Raw genomic sequence first — 16782 nt, forward strand, 5'->3', positions numbered from 1 at the left:
GATATTGCGGCCCCATGTTGCAAGGATCTGTACACAATTCCTGGAAGCTGAAAATGTCCCAGTTCTACCATGGTCTGCATACATACCAGACATGTCACCCATTGAGCATGTTTGGGATGCTCTGGATTGATGTGTACGACAGCATGTTCCAGTTCCCCCCAGTATCCATCAACTTCGCACAGCCATTTTAAGAGGAGTGGGACAACATTCCACAGGCCACAATCAACAGCCTGATTAACTCTATTCGAAGGAGATGTCACGCTGCATGAGGCAAATGGTGGTCACACCAGATGCTGACTGGTTTTCTGATCCACGCCGCTACCTTTTTTTAAAGGAATCTGTGACCAACAGATGCATACAGTACTAGTCAAAAGATTGGACACCTACTCATTCAATGATTTTTCTTAAAAAATGTTAAGACATAAAAACTATGAAATAACATATGGAATCATGTAGTAACCAAAAAAGTGTTAAACAAATCCAAATATATTTGAGATTCTTCAAAGTAGTCACCCTTTGCCTTGATGACAGCTTTGCACACTCTTAGCATTCTCTCAACCAGCTTCACCTGGAATGCTTTTCCAACAGTGTCTTGAAGGACTTCCCACATATGCTGAGCACTTGTTGGCTGCTTTTCCTTCACTCATCCCAAACCATCTCAATTGGGTTGAGATTGGGTGATTGTGGAGGCCAGGTCATCTGATGCAGCACTCCATCACTCTCCTTCTTGGTCAAATAGCCATTACACAGCCTGTCGGTGTGTTGGGTCATTGTCCTGTTGAAAAACAAATGATAGTTCCACTAAGCGCAAACCAGATGGGATGGCATATCGCTGCAGAATGCTGTGGTAGCCATGCTAGTTAAGTGTGCCTTGAATTCTAAATAAATCACTGACAGTGTCACCAGCAAAGTACCATCACACCACCTCCTTCATGCTTCACAGTGGGAACCACACATGTGGAGATCATATAGGGCTATCTTCTGTATACCAACCCTACCTTTTCACAACACAACTGATTGGCTCAAACACATTAAGAAGGAAAGAAATTCCGCAAATTAACTTTTAACAAGGCACACCCGTTAATGAAAATGCGTTCCAGGTGACTACCTCATGAAGCTGGTTGAGAGAATGCCAAGAGTGTGCAAAGCTGTCATCAAGGCAAAGGGTGGCTATTTGAAGAATCTCAAATATAAAATATATTTTGATTTGTTTAACACTTTTTTGGTTAATACATGATTCCATGTGTTATTTCATAGTTTTGATTTCTTCACTATTATTCTACAATGTAGAAAATAGTAAAAATAAAGAAAAACCCTTGAATGAGTAGGTGTCCAAACTTTTGACTGGTACTGTATCTGTATTCCCAGTCGTGAAATTTCCTTATGAACTGGAACTCAGTGAAATCTTTGAAATAGTTGCATTTATGTTTTTGTTCAGTGTACATAAACCAAATCACATAACTTTAAACAAACTTGTTTCTCACAGAGAACTAAATTAAACATACTAAATGTACTAAATATACTAAACAAAATGTATTCAATGTCTTAACAGTTAAAAAATGTATCCAATACAACTTTAAATCATCTGTATGCTATTGAAGAAAAGAGCAGACTAGATATTTCCGAAATATATTGTTTAAAAATATATTTTTTTATGTAGCTACAACATTTACATGAGAGAAATGTGAACCGTATGGGGATGTTGACCTTAAGATGTTTAAAGGGGCAACTACAGAATTTACGTGAGCCAAGTGATAACTGAGAAATAGCTTTCAACCAATGGAAGTTTAAAAAGATAATGAACAACATTTAAATAATTAAAACAAAAACTAAATCAAACCTAGTTCAGAGCTATTGCCTTTTTGAGTGAACTTTGGAGATGGAACTGTGGAAGTCCTTCGTCCAATGCTTATTGAATGCATGCGCTGAAACAATCAGAAAACACTAAACAAAATAAGGATACTGAAAACAATTACTGAGAACATTTTCTATTTTGGCATCTTAAAAGGTTGACTCAGCAGCTAATGGGCAGGTTTGGCTTAGGAAAAACGGGGTCAGCTGTTACAAAGTTGCCTGGCTTCTCACTGAAACTGACATTCTATATATTTTCAGCAATGAAGCAATGTTTCTGCCTTGTATAAATGCTATATAAACAAACTATGTAGCTAACATAAACTGGGACTTAGGCCTACTAAAGCTACCTTTTAAATGGGGTGGCCAGTTGTTCCTAGAGAGCCACAGTATACAAGGTTTTTCTCCAGCCAAGCCTCAACACAATTGATAAAAACTGATCAACTAATGATGATATTCAATCTAGAATGGGGACTTCATCATTTAAGAGAATGTTGTCTACTAGTTGTCTCTTCTTCTTGACTCCTCAGGTGTATATGGCTTGGGTGGAAGAAAAGCAACATAACATTGAGTTATGCCTAATATGGCAATTCATATTATTTTCCCAAAATTAATTATTGTTAACTTACATCTCAAAGCCATGCATGCAAGAAGCCTTGACCTGGTGCACACACATTTCTGTCCTTTGATTAAAGGCCTCAATCTGTATTTTTGCCTTCTAACTGATTGCTTCTAGAAAGAGAGAAGGAACAACACATCAAGATCCGCTAGCTACTAGTTTAAAGCAATGAAAGATCTAATTGTTACAAAGAATGAATGTATTGGCTACATTTATGAGAATAATACATGCATTTGCTTACCTTTTTATCAAGCTTGAAGACAATACACTCATTTATCACAAAAAAAAGATGTGCTATGAGTGCACCACGAACATCTCTCCAGAGTGCTGATGCATCCTCCTCCTAATACAGCCTCTTCCAACACCACGGGTAGGGGAAGGGTATACATCTGCAAAAGTGAAGTCTTGCTTTGATGTCAAGTCAACTCATATTGTTGCTGCCTTAGATGTTGTGCTAGCTAACATGCTACTGAACATTGACACTAGCCTATATTAAAAGACCGCCACGTATTTACCTAAAAATGTGTTTACGCAAATCATTAGTTAGCTAGCTAGCTATCACATTAATTGTTCAAAAATATGATCGCTAACATCAGGTAGCTAGCACTAGACAGCTAGCTAAGCGCTAGCCAGTCAGTGGCGCTGACAGATTGAAACTGGTATCAACAAAATGTGTTTCACTCTATCCCATAAGACTTAACATTGCTAACTAGGCATCAATTAGCTAACACCATTTTAAAGTTTATTAGGAAGTTTAATAACTTAGACACTCACCGGAAAACTTTGGTAAGTAGCTAGCTAGATAGCTTGGTTTACATTTTCCAACAGATATTACTAATCCCCCTGATTGGTCGTCAATGGTTACTGATTTTAGAACTTATGTGTTCACCAGCAACAGCTTCTGGTAAACTGTTTGCCACAAGTGACAATAAATATTGTTGCCACAGATTCAAATGGAATCTTGAGAGTATTGCGAACTGTTTGCCACAAGTGGCAATAAATATTATTGTTGCCAAAGGTTTCCCTCAGATTCACCACTAGTGGCAAACATTTGCAAACTTCTGGCAACATGAAGGTAGTTTGCCGCAACAAAGGGATTTAATCAAGCTATTTTTTTAATTTTGTCAGATGCAAGAACATAGGCTAGACAGAGAGTGTAGGGTTCAACCAGAAACCCTGTGTTTATGGAGCGAGCCAATGAACATCTGTGCCATAACGATTCAGACCTCTTAGGCTGCGTTTACACAGGCAGCCCAATTCAGATCTTTTGGCAATTATCTGATACCTTTCTGACCTATTCCCTAATGTCTAAACAAAAAATTAAACATGGAATCTGAGCTTTTGACTTCCGATTTATACCACCTCCAGTGGCTCTGAATCCTGATACAAACCCAGTCCTCCATTTGCGACCTCTGTATGGACGCTCAGATCAGATATTTTTACGCTGAAGTGTTTTTTTGTGGCATGACAACCACCAAAAAATGTAAAGGAATATTGACAGGAAATGAGCATTGCATCTTTGTGCTACTTCAGAGGCTACAGTCAAGTCCAAAATTATTGGCACCCTTGATAAAGATTGGCAAAAAAGACTATGAAATAAATAATACAATTACTGCGCTATATTGTATGCTCTAAAAAATGGGAACATATAATTTTTAAAATAATTTATTTACTAATACAATTGCTCAGATAAAGATTCTGTTTAACAAGCAATCTTATTTTCCTAAAAAAGATAGGGGTCGATATTATTGGAACCCCTGTTTTCAATACCTTTTGAATACCTTCCCTTGAGAGGATAATGGCACTGAGCCTTTTTCTAAAATGTTTTATGAGATTGGAGAACACATTGGGAGGGATCTTAGACTTTTCCTCCGTATAGAATCTTTCCAGAGCCTTGATATCCTTCCTCTGTGCTTATGGACTGCTCTCTTCAATTCAAACCACAGGTTTTCTAAGTCCGGAGACTGAAATTGCCATTGCAAAATTGTGATTTTGTGGTCCATTAACCATTTCTTTGTGGATTTTGATGTGTGCTTGGGGTTACATTTACATTTTAGTAGACACTCTTATCCAGAGCGACTTACAGAAAGAAGCTATTTGGGTTAAGTGTCTTGCTCAAGAGCACAATGCTCTAACTGCTAGGCTATCTGCTACTGGTTGCTGTCTTGCTGGAAGATCCACTTGTGGCCACATTTCAGACTCCTGGCAGAGGCAACCAGGTTTTTGGCTAAAATGTCCTGGGACTGGGTAAAGTTCATGATGCCGTTGAACGCAGGGGTGCCAATAATCCTTATTTAGACGTCTAAATCCACCACTGGTGTGCATCGCCAAAGTGCTCTGTTTTTTATGGTCATCTGACTATAGCACCGGTTCTAATCCAAGTGCCAATGCCATTTAGCAAACTCCAGGTGTTTACATTTGATGAATGGCATGAAAATAGAGCTCTTTGTCCACACACACCAGTGGTGGGTTTTGGCATCGAAATAAGGATGCATAAGCAGAAAAGTACCCCATACCTACTTTAAAATATGGTGGTGGATCTTTGATGTTATGGTGCTATTTTGCTTCCACTGGTCCTGTGGCAATTGTTAAGGTCAATGACATCATGAACTTTACCCAGTACCAGGACATTTTATCCAAAAACCTGATTTAATTGACCTGGTTAATTGGAAATGGTTAATTGACCACAAAATCAACATTTTGCAATGGCCTTCTCAGTCTCCGGACTTGAACCCCATTGAAAATCTGTGGTTTGAATTGAAGAGGGCAGTCCATAAGCGTAGACAAAGGATATCAAGGATCTGGAAAGATGTTTTATGGAGGAATGGTTTAAGATCCCTCCCAATGCGTTCTCCAATCTCATAAATCTTTTTAGAAAAAGGCTCATTGCCATTATCCTTGAAATGTATTGAAAGCAGGGGTGACAATAATTGTTACATCTGTTTTAGAGACAAAAATATTAGTTGTTAAACAAAATCTCTTTATCGGAGCAATTGTATTAGTATAAAATATAAGTTCCCTTTTTTTTTTTTAGATACAATATAGCGCAGTATTTGTATTATTTATTTTATATAGTCTTTCTTGGCTCACCTTTATCAAGTGTGCCAATAATTTTCCATCCACTTGACAGGTGTGGCATATCAAGAAGCTGATTAAACAGCATGATCATTATACAGGTGCACCTTGTGCTGGGGATAATAAAAGGCTACTCTAAAATGTGCAGTTTTGTCACACAACACAATGCCACAGATGTCTCAAGTTTTGAGGGAGTGTGCAATTGGAATTGAATGTTCATTTCTCTACCATAAGCCACAGTTTTGGCAGTACGTCCAACTGGCCTAACAATCGCAGACCACGTGTATGGTGTTGTGTGGGCGAGCGGTTTGCTGATGTGAACAGTGTCTCATGGTGGCGGTGGGTTTATGCTATGGGCAGGCATAAGCTACGGACAACGAACACAATAGCATTTTATTGATGGCAATTTAAATGCAAAAAGATACCATGACGAGATCCTGAGGCCCATTGTCGTACCATTCATCCGCCGCCATCACCTCATGTTTCAGCATGATAATGCGGCCCAATGTCGCAAGGATCTGTACACAATTCCTGGAAGCTGAAAATGTCCCAGTTCTTCCATGGCCTGCATACTCACCAGACATGTCACCCATTGAGCATGTTTGGGATGCTCTGGATTGACATGTACAACAGCGTGTTCCAGTTCAAGCCAATATCCAGCAACTTCGCACAGCCATTGAAGAGGAGTGGGACAACATTCCACAGGCCACAATCAACAGCCTGATCAACTCTATGCGAAGGAGATGTCGCACTGCATGAGGCAAATGGTGGTCACACCAGATACTGACTGGTTTTCTGATCCCTACTTTTTTTTTTTTTTTTTTTAAGGTATCGGTGATCAACAGATGCATATCTGTATTCCCAGTCATGTGGATTAGATTAGGTCCTAATGAATTTATTTAAATTGACTGATTTCCTTATATGAACTGTAACTCAGTAAAATCTTTAGAATTGTTGCGTTTATATTTTTGTTCAGTATAGAAAGAAAATCAGATTTGTGTTCTTAGGGTGGCTGTGTTAACACAGCTTCATCGTGCGCTAACATACAGGGAGGCTCTTCTTCTGTTAAGGAGCATCCTGCACACACACATCCCAATGAAAACAGGGGAACATTTCAACAAAAGCCCGGAGTAACAAAGAATACGGGGTCATTTAAATTCTTCCATCAATATAGAGATTGAAGCGAGAACAGCTAAAGCGCCGCTTGAACCAGCAACCGCTGTAGTTAGCGGACAATTCAGGTGTGCCTGTGCCATAACGTTCCAGACCTCATGGTAGGAGCCATAATATACTTTCCGGTATATACAGGCAGGCTTCAATAACAGTGATCATAAAAGGGCTGAAGGAAAGAGAAATTAAAGTACCTCATGTCCCTCCATGACTGGGGTCTACCACGCCTGCAGTCATACTTGTTGTCATGTCTAAAATGTATGCACTCATGTAGTGGTCCTCTGTAGCTCAGCTGGTAGAGCACGGCGCTTGTAACGCCAAGGTAGTGGGTTCGATCCCCGGGACCACCCATACACAAAAATGTATGCACGCATGACTGTAAGTCGCTCTGGATAAGAGCGTCTGCTAAATGACTAAAATGTTAAAAAATATAATGTCTCCCTGGCACTTCATTTATCAATTTGTGTCATTGATTAGCCATCGATCACCTGAAAATCCAGGTTTCAGTTTCGAATGAAAAGGGAGCGTATACTGCGTCCATCAAGTACTAGTTTTGTGTACCTTTGCTCTATAATGACCGAAGATGATTTAGGAAGTTAGAATACACACTACCCGTATGGAACAAATCTGTCATGTCCAATGGTGGCACTAGGAACTTTTCACTGGGGCAGCTTGGTGTTTGCGAAGGGGTGCTTTCAATCTATGGTGTGCATGTACTAATGGTCTCTTGGGGGTGCTAGGCCTATTTTTGAGGAGGCTTCAGCACTGCCAAGCCCCTCCCTGGAGCCGCCCGTTGCCATCCCTTACCCTTTCTTTTATGATGGATGTAACCAAGGATTATCTATTATATTGACAAGATAGTCGAGTGACCGCTCTAACAATGGAAATACATCTCCTCAAAGATGCAAGCACTGTACTGTCTTTGATGGAAGCAGGCGGGCTGAGGAGAGATCAGGTGGGACCATTCTAGCCAATGAGAGGGCAGATACGCGTGTGAACAACAGGCACACCTCCGATACAATTTTTTTTTTTTAAGTTGCCGAAATGCCATGTGCACCCAATTTATATCAGTGCATTCGTAACAACCTAACCATTACGAAACTTCTATTTGATTAAATATGCCTCACATAGCAAAGGCGCAATTACTATTTTTGGTTGACCAAATTCTACACTCTCATTGACCACCATACAAAAATTATCCAGCTAGCACATAACGTTCTGAGAACCATATGTTTCTTAGAGCTTGGTGAGAGTGTGGTTGTCCTATGGGTATTTTGCATACAGCCATCCCACAACATCCTGGGAATGGTGCAGGATGATTGCTTGGCTTTGGAACATTCAGCACGTTTAAGGAACTTGACAAAAAAAAGTATTGTTATTTCATTACTTGAACAGAATGTTTCCTAAAAGTTCAAACATGGTTACATTTAATTTAACATTTTTGTAATGTTCTAGGAATGTTCTCCAACTGTTTTGAAATTGGGAATGTTCTCAAATAATTTAGTTAAGAGAACATTAAGAAACAACGTTCTTCTGTAAAAATGTCAGTACTTCAGCATAACCTTTCCTACAAATTTACTCATGGTTCTATTTAAAGTAATGTTCTCAAATGGTTCCAAGAAAGTAAAGAAACAACGTTATTCTGTGGGAATTTCAGTACTTCAGCATAATGTTTCCTACAAGTTTCCTCATGGTTCTATTTAAAGTTCAGAGAACGTTCTAAGAATGATATTTAAAAACATACATTCCGTTCTCAGAACTTGAAGAAAACTTTCAATAAAAAACACAAACGTTATAAGAATGTTATTTAAAAACTTATACATTCTATTCTCCGCATCAACAAAACTCTCTGTCCTCATCTTGTTAAGTGTGTTCGCCGCACCCACTAATTGGCCACACCGGATTTGAATGCAGCGGTTCCCAAACTAGGGGTCGCCTGATATGAAAATGGGGTCGCGGGAGAATATATATATATATATATATATATATATATATATATATATATATATATATATATATATATATATATATATATATATATATATATATATATAAACTACGGGTCAAAAGTTTTAGAATACTCATTCAAGGGTTTTTCTTTATTTTTAGTATTTTCTACATTGTAGAATAATAGTGAAGACATCAAAACTATGAAATAACACATATGGAATCATGTAGTAACCAAAAACAAATCAAAATATATTTTATATTTGAGATTCCTCAAATAGCCACCCTTTGCCTTGATGACAGCTTTGTACACTCTTGGCATTCTCTCAACCAGCTTCATGAGGTAGTCACCTGGAATGCATTTCAATTAACTTTTTTTGTGGAATTTCTTTCATTCTTAATGCGTTTGAGCCAATCAATTGGGTTGTGACAAGGTAGGGGGGGTATATAGAAGATAGCCCTTATTTGGCAAAATACCAAGTCCATATTATGGCAAGAACAGCTCAAATAAGCAAAGAGAAACGACAGTCCATCATTACTTTAAGACATGAAGGTCAGTCAATACGGAATATTTCAAGATCTTTTAAAGTTTCTTCAAGTGCAGTCGCAAAAACCATCAAGCGCTATGATAAAATTGGCTCTCATGAGGACCGCCACAGGATTGGAAGACCCAGAGTTACCTCTGCTGCAGAGGATAAGTTCAGTAGAGTTACCAGCCTCAGAAATTGCAGCCCAAATAAATGCTTCACCGAGTTCAAGTAACAGACACAGCTCAACATCAACTGTTCAGAGGAGACTGTGTGAATCAGGCCTTCATGGTCGAATTGCTGCAAAGAAACCACTACTAAAGGACACCAATAAGAAGAAGAGACTTGCTTGGGCCAAGAAACACGAGCAATGGACATTAGAACGGTCCTTTGGTCAGGAGTCCAAATTATAGATTTTTGGTTCCAACCGCTGTCTTTTGTGAGATGCGGTGTGGGTGAACGGATGATCTCCGCATGTGTATTTCCCACCGTAAAGCATGTAGGAGGAGGTGTTATGGTGTGGGGGTGCTTTGCTGGTGACACAGTCTGTGATTTATTTAGAATTCAAGGTGCACTTAACCAGCATGGCTACCACAGCATTCTGCAGCGATACGCCATCCCATCTGGTTTGGGCTTAGTGGGACTATCATTTGTTTTTCAACAGGACAATGACCCAACACACCTACAGGCGGTGTAAGGGCTATTTGACCAAGAAGGAGAGTGATGGAGTGCTGCATCAGATGACCTGGCCTCCACAATCCCCCGACATCAGCCAAATTGAGATGGTTTGGGATGAGTCGAACCTCGGAGTGAAGTAAAAGCGGCCAACAAGTGCTCAGCATATGTGGGAACTCCTTCAAGACTGTTGGAAAAGCATTCCAGGTGAAGCTGGTTGAGAGAATGCCAAGAGTGTGCAATGCTGTCATCAAGGCAAAGGGTGGCTATTTGAAGAATCTCCAATATAAAATATATTTTGATTTGTTTAACACTTTTTTTGGTTACTACATGATTCCATATGTGTTATTTCATAGGTTTGATGTCTTCACTATTATTCTACAATGTAGAAAATAGTGAAAATAAAGAAAAACCCTTGAATGAGTAGATGTTCTAAAACTTTTGACCGGTAGTGTGTATGTGTGTATGTGTGTATGTGTGTATGTGTGTATGTGTGTATGTGTGTATGTGTGTATGTGTGTATGTACTGAACAAAAATAGAAACGCAACAATTTCAAAGATTTTACTGAGTTACAGTTCATATAAGGAAATCAGTCAATTGAAATGAATTCATTAGGCCCTAATCTATGGATTTCAAATGACTGGGAATACAGATATGCATATGTTGGTCACAGATACCTTAAAATAAAAAATAAAACCAGTCCGTTTCTGGTGTGACCCCCCATTTGCCTCATGCAGCGCAACACATCTCCTTCGCATAGAGTTGATCAGGCTGTTGATTGCGGCCTGCGGAATGTTGTCGACTCCTGTTCAATGGCTGTGCTAAGTTGCTGGATATTGGCTGGAACTGGAACATGCTGTCGTACACATCGATCCAGAGCATCCCTAACATGCTCAATTGGTTACATTTCTGGTGAGTATGCAGGCTGTGGAAGAACTGGGACATTGTTAGCTTCAAGGAATTGTGTACAGATCCTTGCGACATGGGGCTGTGCACTATCATGCTGAAACATGAGGTGATGGCGATGGATGAATGGCACGACCATGAATTCAAATTGCCATTGATAAAATGCAATTGTGTTTTTTGTCCTTAGCTTATGCCTGCCCATTCCCTAACCCCACCGCCACCATGGGGCACTGTTCACCACGTTGACATCAGCAAACCGCTCGCCCACAAGACGCCATACACGTGGTCTGCAGTTGTGAGGCCGGTTGGATGTACTGCCATATTCTCTAAAACGAAGTTGGAGGCGACTTATTGTAGAGAAGTTAACACTAAATTATCTGGCAACAGCTCTGGTGGACATTCCTGCAGGCAGCATGCAAATTGCATGCGCCCTCAACTTGAGACATCTGTGGCATTGTGTTGTGTGACAGAACTGCACATTTTAGAGTGGCCTTTTATTGTCCCCAGCACAAGGTGCACCTGTGTAACGATCATGCTGTTTAATCAACTTCTTGATATGCCACACCTGTCAGGTGGAAGGATTATCTTGGCAAAGGAGAAATGCTCACTAACAGGGATGTAAACAAATTTGCACACCAAATTTGAGAGAAATACACTTTTTGTGTGTATGGGGGAAAATTCTGGGATCTTATGTACATGCGCCGAATACAACCGGTGTAGACCTTACAGTGAAATGCTTACTTACAAGCCCTTAACCAACAATGCAGTTTTAGACCATGATAGTTTGTTGGGGATGTGGACACCACACTTTACAAGTTGTGTTTATATTTTTGTTGAGTGTATATAATATAATCTTTGTCTCTCAAAATCATTGTAATGTGGTTAACCTTAAAAATCTAAATCAAAATTATTCAAACCTTAAAGGTGAAATTCAACCAGAGAGTGCCCTTAGATTGTGGGAAAAGGCTGCACTTGACCGGTGCACTTCAATCATTCCCACGGTGAATGGCTAAACCCACTACGCTATGAAACGACACACTATCGCAGAGACTGATATTAACGGCCGCAATTGATATGGTGAAAACAATGTGTGGGGAGACCGAGGCACAGAAACTCACATCAATACCTTTGTCAGATAACACTGTGAATCTTAAGAATAACTGTGAGGGCCGAGATGCCCATGCATTGACTTTTGTTTGCTACATGTCAGGGGATGCTATTCACGAGGACATATTCTGTGTCACGATTCCCGAGCATGAAATGGCACAGGGGATGTTCAGTGTGCTGCGTAGCTATATTGCCGAAAAACTGACTCCATGGGATTGAATAGTGGGCTTTTGCACAGATGGGGCTCCATCTATCACGGGACTGCGGGCAAGCCTCTGCCCTCAAGTTATGAATGTGTCTCTCTCTGCCATATGGATACATTTTATGATACACCCACTGAGCTATAATGGATACACCGAGAGCAATTAGCAGCAAAAGAGCTGAGTGCAGAACTCGGAGATATGAAGCAGGTAACTTAGATTGTAAACTCCTTTGCACACCCCTATTCCCAAAACTATGTGGTGATATGGGATCAGAGCATGACAATGTTCTATTTCACACCGAGGCTTGGTGGTTATCGAGGGGGAGTGTTGAAAAAATTTAAATCATTGAGAGTAAAAAAAAACAATGGATGTAAAAAAAAAACTGACTTAGTTGACTTTCTGTATAATGAAAACCGCAAGCATGCAGGGGAAATACAAAAAAAATTCTGCAGATGAGTGACCGAATCAGTGAAATCCGTTTGACTATGATCCTGGCTCAGTTGCCATGCCGGTAAGTGAAATCGAACAGCTGATTGAGCTGTCATGTGACCGAATGCTGCAGACAACGCATTCATGGGTCATCTATGGAGGAGTTTTGGTTCCTGACTCAAAGGGAATACTGTACCGAGCATTAAAACTCATTGTACGCTGATTCAGTGCCCTCCTCTGCATTTAAAAACAAATATCGATCCAGGTTGGATGTGACAGGAGAGATGAGGTGCGCACTGTAGACCACACCCCCTGATTTTGAGAACTCCGACGTGACATGCATCAAGCACACCCATCTTATTGTCAGATTAATTTGCAATTGACTGTCATAGCCCCACATTAAAAGTATATGATTGTGAGTTGAGAATACAATCAGAAATACTGTTGGAATGTTTTGAAATGACTGCCATAGCCCCAGTTAAAAAAGTAAACAAATGCTTTTCACATGGTTGGGGTCGTGAGAATTTTCCAATATCAGTGGGCCAAAAAAGTTTGTTTCCTTTGAAATGGGGTCTGTTATATACTAAAATGAGATGGCTTTGTATGTGTAAAAAACATGACATGCCAGCTCCATCCTGGTGGCGCAGTGGACTAATTCCATGGATAGAGAACAGAAAATCATAGGTTGAAATCTCACTGATTTGCATGATTAATGCCTAAGGAAATGAATTTCCATGTGTCCTATCTGTGCTTGGAGTTCAAAAAAGTTAACGCAAACTAAGCTAGCAGTCGCCATTTCTCCCATAATTAATTTTACCGACACCATATCGAAATAACAAATTATCTGTCGACATTTATAAAATTGTACTGAAACAATTTGTTTCCATCAAAGCTGTCGTGATTTTTTTTTTAAATATGGGATGACTTTACTCGCATAACTGGATGGAAGCGTGGTTAGTGTTATTAAAAGTCGTATTGAAATATTTAGTAAGTTAAGGAAGTTATTAAAAAAACTCCAAATAACATATAATTTCTGTTCAAATAGCGTTAATAAAACCTCCCAGGAAATCTTTCAAGGAACCAGAGTAAAACGTTCGCAGAACCTCCCTGCAACCAAAGAATATACGTTCCCAAAACAGGCAAAAAAATGTTCACTTCTGTAATCAGAATGATTAAAAAAAGTTCAGTTTTACCTGTCAGGAAACTTATGGCTTCCTTCCCACAACCAATGTGAAACCAAAAACATACATTCTCACAACTTCCAAGGAACCAAATGTGATAGCTGGGTCCTCACTTCCTGGTCTTATTTTCAGGGACAGATTTAGTAAACAGTCTTGCTTTGCCTCTTTCTCTCTGATGTAACCTAAGGAGCCTTTGACTCCTCCCTTTATCGCCCTTGCAGCAAACCTGAAAAAAGCAGAGCTTACCATGCAAACAAGACAATTTCAGTTGGATTGGGTGATAAAAGTACCTGGATTTCATTCTAGAAGTCTTACATTATCTGCATTTTCTGTCTTTAGAATGGACAATCAGCCACATGGTATTTTCTGAATTAAGAACACTGCAGTCACAACTTTTTTGCTTTACCTTTGAGAATCTAAGATGTAAATGTGGACAACACATCTGACACCTTTGCATATCAACAGACTGTGACATTACAAACTCAGTTTTTTGGCATAAGCATATTTTATCATGGAGTGGAGACATGTTTTGTTTAGTTCAGAGCAGTCGAGGCTGGTGTCACTGGTTCAGAGATATTAAGTGGACTTTAATGGTAAACAAACTAGGATTCATATCATATCAGCAATGGCATTATTTGGAGGAATTCAATTTGAGGGAAACATTAACCTATAGGAATGGGGAGGGGCATTGAAAGGTCCTGGTTATGTTACGGTGTGGTTGGGTGTTTTCCACCAATTTTCATTTTTTGATCATTTGAATCATAGGTCATCATGGGTCACACCATTGCCCTGCTGTCATTGCACAGAAGAACAGAGGGGCCCTGGACCACACAATTTACTGCTTCTTTACCACCTTTCCTGCGTGGAATGACATTGTTTCAATCTTGTCTGTCAGCCAGGTGTCTTCTAGTCAAATTTAGTCAGGTAGTTCCAACAAGGAGTTCCACTATCAGTCTGTTTACATGACAGTTAATCTGTCACTCAACTGCTTTAACACATTTTAGAGACAAAAGGATTTATATATATATTTATTGATATACACTGAACAAAAATATAACCGCAACATGTAATGTGTTGGTCCCATGTTTCATGAGCTGAAATATAAGATCCCAGAAATGTTCCATACTTACAAAATACTTATTCCTCTTAAATTGTGTGCACAAATTTGTTTACATCCCTGTTAGTGAGCATTTCTTCTTTGCCAAGATAATCCATCCACCTAACAGGTGTGGCATATCAAGAAGCTTTAAACAGCATGATCATTACACAGGTGCACCTTGTGCTGCGGACTATAAAAGGCCACTCTAAAATGTACAGTTTTGTCACACAACACAATGCCACAGATGTCTAAAGTTTTCAGGGAGTGTGCAATTGGCATGCTGACTGCAGGAATGTCCACCAGAGCTGTTGCCAGAGAATTGAATGTTCATTTCTCTACCATAAGCAACCTCCAACGTTGTTTTAGAGAGTTTGGCAGTACGTCTAACCGGCCTCACAACCACAGACCACGTGTATGGCTTTGTGGGTGAGTGGTTTGCTGATGTCAACGTTGTGAACAGAGTGCCCCATGGTGGCGGTAGATTATGGTATGGGCAGGCATAAGCTACGGACAACGAACACAATTGTATTTTATCGATGGCAATTTGAATGCACAGAGATACCGTGACGAGATCCTGAGGCCCATTGTCATGCCATTCATCTGCCGCCATCACCTCATGTTTCAGCATGATAATGCATGGCCCCATGTCGCAAGGATCTGTACACAATTCCTGGAAGCTAAGAAAATGTCCCAGTTCTTCCATGGCCTGCATACTCTCCAGACATGTCACCCATTGAGCATGTTTGGGATGCTCTGGATCGACGTGTACAACGACGTGTTCTAGTTCCCGCCAATATCCAGCGACTTTGCACATCCATTGTGGGCTGTGGAATGTTGTCCCACTCCTCTTCAATCAACAGCCGGATCAACTTTATGCGAAGGAGATGGTGATCACACCAGATACTGACTGGTTTTCTGATCCACGCCCCTACCTTTATTTAAGGTATCTGTGAGCAACAGATGAATATCTGTATTCCCAGTCATGTGAAATCCATAGATTAGGGCCTAACAAATGTATTTCAATTGACTGATTTCCTTATATGAACTGTAACTCAGTAAAATCTTTGAAAGTATTCTGATCCCTTGACCTTTTCCACATCTTGTTATGTTACAGCCTTATTCTAAAATGGATTGTATTTGGTATTTTATTAGGATCCCCATTAGCTGTTGCAAAAGTAGCAGCTACTCTTCCTGGGGTCCACACAAAACATGAAACATGACATAATACAGAACATTAATAGACAAGAACAGCTCAAGGACAAAACTACATAAAAACATTTTCTAAAGGCACATGTAGCCTACATATCAATACATACACACAAACGATCTAGGTCAAATAGGGGAGGTGTTGTGCCGTGAGGTGTTGCTTTATCTGTTTTTTGAAACCACGTTTGCTGTTTATTTGAGCAATATGAGATGGAACGGAGTTCCATGCAATAAGGGCTCTATATAATACTGTACGCTTTCTTGAATTTGTTTTGGATTTGGGGACTGTGAAAAGACCCCTGGTGGCATGTCTGGTGGGGTAAGTGTGTGTGTCAGAGCTGTGTGTAAATTGACCATGCAAATATTTGGGGATTTTTAACACATGAAAATAACAAGTGATGCAGTCAGTCTCTCCTCAACTCTTAGCCAAGAGAGAATGGCATGCATTGAATTTATATCAGCCCTCTGATTACAATGAAGAGCAAGATGTGCCACTCTGTTCTGTGCCAGCTGCAGCTTAACTAGGTCTTTCCTTGCAGCACTCGACCAGCCGACTGGACAATAATCAAGATGAGACAAAACTAGAGCCTGCAGAACTTGATTTTTGGAGTGTGGTGTCAAAAGCAGAGCATCTCTTTATTACGGACAGACCTCTCCCAATCTTTACAACCATTGAATCTACAGTGCCTTCAAAATGTATTCAGACCCCTGAAATACCTTATTTACATACCACAGGTGCATCCTGTTTCCATTGATCATCCTTGATATGTTTCTACAACTTGATTG

General features: G+C 39.9%; 1 protein-coding gene and 1 long non-coding RNA gene across 2 annotated transcripts in view; one reads left to right on the forward strand and one right to left on the reverse strand.

Annotated features, from left to right (window-relative positions):
• The window catches only part of LOC121538536 (death-inducer obliterator 1), an 82313-nt gene that overhangs the window by 47507 nt on the left and 18024 nt on the right, over positions 1-16782 (forward strand). The gene's annotated exons all lie outside the window — the stretch shown is intronic.
• On the reverse strand, positions 1408-3632 carry LOC121538537. Its single transcript, XR_005995202.2, has 4 exons — positions 3245-3632; positions 2712-2859; positions 2481-2583; positions 1408-2391 (listed from the first exon to the last, which is right to left on the reverse strand). It is a non-coding gene; the product is annotated as an uncharacterized LOC121538537 (long non-coding RNA).

The sequence above is a fragment of the Coregonus clupeaformis genome, chromosome 24 (assembly GCF_020615455.1).
Source record: "Coregonus clupeaformis isolate EN_2021a chromosome 24, ASM2061545v1, whole genome shotgun sequence".
NCBI classification, from domain to species: Eukaryota; Metazoa; Chordata; class Actinopteri; order Salmoniformes; family Salmonidae; genus Coregonus; species Coregonus clupeaformis.